Source organism: Tursiops truncatus, chromosome 9 (genome assembly GCF_011762595.2).
Source record: "Tursiops truncatus isolate mTurTru1 chromosome 9, mTurTru1.mat.Y, whole genome shotgun sequence".
Classification (NCBI taxonomy): Eukaryota; Metazoa; Chordata; class Mammalia; order Artiodactyla; family Delphinidae; genus Tursiops; species Tursiops truncatus.
The window spans coordinates 5,854,183-5,859,839 of record NC_047042.1 but is presented as its reverse complement, the minus strand read 5'-3'; the positions used below and the strand labels follow the sequence as shown (position 1 = coordinate 5,859,839).

Genomic DNA, 5,657 nt, shown 5'->3' with positions numbered 1-5,657 from the left:
TATGCCCTTCCTCTCCTGAGGGAGAAAGGGAGGGGAAACAGAAGAGTGAAGATAGATAAGTTAAATTTAAGGAAATTAGGGAAAAAAGAGAAGTGAGAGACAAAGTTGAAGGAACCTTATTACTGATTCATATCCAATCAGAAGGAGAAGGATAAATTCACACACAAAAGGAAAAAGAATAGAAAACTCTTCTATCCTATAGTTCTGTCTCCCTCTTCAATCCTCCAACTAGATATATATATACACATATATTATACCCTTATGACTCAGTCGTCCTTTGCATGATTTTACATATAAATAGAATTCATGTGAAAATTCCTACCTATGTAATATGTCATCTTACATCTTATTGGGATTAAGTTTTGTCAAAAGCAGATAAAACAAACTCAATACATTATATTCAATTCCAAATGAGCTATAGAAAATGTTAACCTTGATTAGAGATGGAAATGACAGTCTAGTACTTTTATGTGGTTAATATAGAAACTAAGAGTTATTACATATTTACTTATTAGTGATATGTATTCTCAAAGTCTGGAGGACTTTTAAAGAAGTGCTGCTGTATTTATCTCTCAGTTTAATCTATGTGTTTTTGAACTGGTATGTTTAATAGAAAAGTGAGGAAGTTGGATGCATTTAGCTTGAATGCCTGCTTAGCTACTGGTTTAGTAAGTTTGTACAAAACACTTGACCTCTTCATGCCTCAGTTTTCTCTTCTGTAGAGTTAGTTAAGAGTATTCTTTTTGAATGGCTGTTGTACTAAATTAGAAAATGTCAAGTCACTTGCACAATGTAAGGATATAATGTGTTTTACATAGTGCTTGCTACATTTGCAATTGAAATTCTCCAGGTCATACTAGTCGATAGTGCTCCTGTGATTCCTATAACCAGGCTCACAGCAGGGTTTGTTGGGAGGATTTTCTATGCCGGTTGTATCGCCAAAGTCAAGGGGATTTCTAATGCATTTGACTGACAGCCATTTTTCTGTATATTTTCTACTTGATTTCTTGGTCTCATAGGCCACTGAGGTATAATCTGCCCCACCGTCACTTCCTGCACAGACTTACTTGTTCCTTTGTATATTCATGAGTCAGTGTTGCTGCCCTGAACCCAGATGGTATTGAGATCATTAGCACATTCCTCCAAAGCATCTGTCCATTGGTGCTTGGACCCCATCATCCAAGTCCAGGGATGAGATGTGGTTGATGGTTCCTCCCTACTTTCCCCTCACATTGTCAAAACTCCATACAGATGTCAACTGTTTGGTCCAGGCACCAGGTAAGAAAACATCCAGGTGTTTTCATATCCACTCCTCCCAAAAACCTTGCCGCAGATAAGGGAGTCCATTCACCCTTCCTGCCTCTCCTCTTCTGTGTAATTTTCCCCATATTTTCTAGCTACTCCTAGCAGACCTCAGCATCTCATAAGCTGATATTTTCTCACGTTTTGGCAAGCCATATGTCCTAAAGTTCAGCTGGATGTGGTAACCTAAGTCAAGTCTTATATTTGAAAATTTCTATTTTATTATAGTTTCCAGTGAGATAGATATTAGAACTGTAGATGGCTGTTGTCAATATATTTTGTTTGGCCCAGTCTTGGCTAGCTCAAGCTGGTCCAGGTGAAAGAAGTTCCAATCAAGGAGATTCAAATTTCAAGTATAACATCTGACATTTAATGCCATATTACTAAAATTATTTTTGGTCCAGAGCACTGGAATTGAATTCAGGGCCTTACAGATGAATGGCAGTGATGCTTTTGGGTTCTGGTCAAACAAGATCAGTTTTATCCTAATTATATTCATTTATATTATGCAAAACACGTATGTAATTTTGACTATCATTGAGATTCCTGCACTGCTAATGGAGGGTTGATGACCCCTGTCTTTACCAAGAAAATATACATTATCATGAGGTAACTATAGTATCCTCTCTGGGTGGAATACTGTCTAGGCAGCAAATGCAAAAGGACAAAAACAATTAATTTTCTGGAAAGTGTGTTTCTATAATGGCAAATATTGAGAAAAAATGGAAAAATTCAGTATAGTAACTACATATTTTCAAATACTTAACCAATTGTTGAGTATTTGTTGGACATTTGCTGATTTCCAACATTATTTAGACATAGACCGTGTTTATATTACAACATAACATTATATTATTGGTCATGTTAAACATTTTTTGTAATCAATACATCTTTCTGGAATATATTTAGACCTAGCATATCCCAATTATTGCTATTTTTGTCAATAATTAATGAGGGGACGCAGTCAATAAGATACACAGAACTCTCTTTGTTTTGCATCCATGAAAGTAATATTAACTTGATTCAAAGTATATTTTTTAATGAATTGAATACAAAAGAGTATACATCAGGGCAATTCTTACCTCAAAAATGTGTGTTTTCAACTTCAAGTGATCCACTCTGGCATCCTAGGTTTATCAAATGCCTTAGGCAATTGCCCATCTCCACTTTATTCCACTGTACATTGCATGCACTTCAAAAATTCAATTTTGCATTAAAGTCATTTTGTGTGCTGGGTTGTTATATTAGTTGTCTGCATTGATCTTGCTGACTAGATACTTGATAAAGTTCTACTTTGCTGTACTGCTCAGACACAGCGATGAAATTCTTTCTCCATTAACAGTTCTGCAAATATGTGAGGAAAACTTTAGCATATGAAAACCTACCATGAAACATTTCCCTTAAAACAGATAAACAAGGAGGTATCTTGAGTTTTACTCAAGCATAAAGTGTCAATGTAGTTCATAGCTCAAGAGAAAAAAACTGCTCATCTGGAGGTAACATAACAGTCAAAACATTTGAGAATATGGTTCATAAATGATGCATTCTAAGAGGTGACAGAACAAAGGTGAATATGGAGCATGCCAATGGTGTGAGAATATAGCGAGAGACAGAAATAGTCACGAGGGGACAGCAGGCAGGAATTGGCTGTCAAACAGGATTATTTTGTAAGACTCAAGGATGCAGAAATAAATATTGAAAACAAGACTGTAGAAAATAAAATGAGAAGGAGAAAAAAGCAGTAAATAGCAATAAGATTAGATCCTCAAATGAAAGATGCAAAAAATCAATTTAAAAATATGTAGTCTCATAAAAGGGGAGAGAGAGGAGGAAGAGAAGAAGGAGGGGAAGGGGGGGATGAGAAAAAAATGGTATAATTTTGTCATCATATATTTTAAACATTTTGTACACACTTCCTCTTATAAGCTGTTCAATAATATTGTCATAGGCAGAATAGAATATTGACTCCCCAGATGTCCACACTCTAATTCTAGGGACCTGGATTTATGTTAGATATGGCAAAAGGGAATCTGCAGATATAATTGATTTAAGGATCTTGAGATGGAGTGATTATGTTGGATTATCTGAGTGGACCCAGTGGGATCACAAGGGTCCTTATAAGTGAAAGAGTGAGGGAGGAGAGCCCGGCCAGAGCGAGAAGGACTTAACCAGCCATTGCTGCCTGAAGGTGGAGGAAAGGGCCACCAGCCAAGGTATGCAGGCAGTGTCCAGAATCTGGAAAAGACAAGGAAATGGATCCTCCTCCACAGCCTCCAGAAGGAGCACAGCCCTGCAGACCCTCAATGGGTTTTTAGCCCATTGAGATCCATTTTGAACTTCTGACCTCCAAAACTGCAAGATAATACATTTGTGTTGTTTTACACCACCAAGTTTGCAGGTTAGATCTCTCATCGGGGGAGCTAAGGTCCTGCATACCATGCAGCGGGGTCCCCCCATAAAAAGCCAAAAAAAAAAAAAAGCCACCAAGTTTGTAGCAATTTTTTTGTAGCAGCCAGAGGAAACTAATAAAAATCCCATTAAGAGGTTGGCATTGTATCCTCATTACAAATGAGAAAATCTACTCCTTAACGCAATTACACTGCAGAGTCAGAGCTGAAATGCTGGAGGTTCCTCCTCCCCACCCTAATCGAGCATCATTACTTTAAGCTGCCACTTCACTCTAAACATAGAAACCAAATAATTAAGAAATGGAATGATTTTTTTTTAAATGAGCATCTTGAGATAACTGATAGTTTAATGATTTTTTTTTTTTTTTTGCCAACTATGAACATGTATGTATTTGTGGGCATTTACACACAATTGCAATGATCAGATTTGTTAACTTCATTAAACAATGAAGCCCTTGGACGGAAGGGGCTGTGACGCCACGGGGGTCTAAGGCGGCAAACCAAAATCCAAGTCTGGGAATGACAACCAATCACAAACCGCCAACGAGGCTTTAAGCAAGAGCCAATCAATAATTTCACCGCTTTGCTCCTGCCTTTGCTGTATAAACGCCCCTTCTCGAACTCCTAACCACTTCTGGGTTGGCTCTGCCGGATTCAACTGATTTTTGCTCAAATAAACTCTTAAAATGTTTAATGTGCCTCAGTTTATCTTCTTTTTTTTTTCCTCTTTGTCACACTGCGCGGCTTTATTCACCAGGACCTTCTGAAACCCTCCAGGACCCACACAAGGCCCAGCCCCCAGCGCCCCAGAACCCAGCCTCTGATCTCTAGGCTCCCATTTCTGGGGCGATCGCGATGAACAACCCTCTCCTCTTCTTTCCAGCTCCGAAGTCTGTCACTCGGGGGAAGCTCCTGCATCTCCTCTGCAGCAGCTCCAGGGCAGGTGGGGGAGGAAGGGCGTTGCCACGAGCTGCCGTTTTGCTCTCTACTGGCTGCTGTCCCTCTCTCGCTGGTATAACCTCTGCTCCCGGACGGGTTGTTCTGACCAGGGGAGAGTCATTCCCACCCGGGCCTTCACCATGCAGCCTCCATCCTTCTAGTGATCCAGCTGCCCAAGGACGGTGTAGAGGGAGCCCACCTGGGCTTGGAACGGTTCCACCAACTTGGTGCAGACGGGGGTCGGGTGCTGGTCAGATCTGTGCCGAGCCATCAGGGTCACTCGGGCCTGCGTCGTGTCATAGCTGTACAACCTGCCGAACGTTCTCAGTGTGTCCCCATCAGGAACTTGGCCAGCGCTGACCTTCCAGGGGAAGTAACAGATCCCAGGTTTGGGCAGCATCATTGCTCCTGTCTGGACGTCGGGTCCTTGGGTTCCTTCTTTCCGCCCCGTGTGACCAAGTGACGAGGGAGGGGCGGGTTGCCGAGAGCGCCTCGCTTTCCCCCCAGGGCAGTTTCTTGACCTTCTTCCGGGGTCCCCTTGCAGGGGGCGGGGGCCACTCTGAGGCTCCCCTGGCCGAGAGCAGGGGACTTGCCGGCCTCGGCGTGCACACCCGCGCCGCCTCGGCGTCGGCTGCGGTCTGTCCTGCCTCAATGGATGTTTTAACAGGTTTCAGTGTTCTAGTGAGGCTGTGCCCACGGGCTGTGCCCTGGACAAGTCTTGTCAGCACCCCCTCCTCAGCAGGTGAGCAGTAAGGCCAGGGCCAGGAGGTGGGTATGTCCCCGGCCCACGTTAAAGGCTACAGGAGTTTGACTGAGGTATTTACTTCCTCCGGGTCAGTTGGGCTCTGGTAAAACAGTGTCTTATGAAGGCAGTCATTTTTTAGGAGAACACAGTGCTCTGGGTACATTCCAAATATGTATTTTTCAACTTTTCCTACTGGAAGCACAAGCACAGGGTGTCTTTTTGCAGTCTACACCCCGAGAACCTGGAAGGGCTCCTCGTGTTAA

General features: G+C 42.1%; 1 pseudogene; it reads right to left on the bottom strand.

Moving 5' to 3' along the window:
• Positions 1-4,695: 4,695 nt before the first annotated feature.
• LOC117313529 (CST complex subunit TEN1-like) lies at positions 4,696-5,052 on the bottom strand (annotated as a pseudogene).
• Between the last annotated feature and the right edge of the window lie 605 nt (positions 5,053-5,657).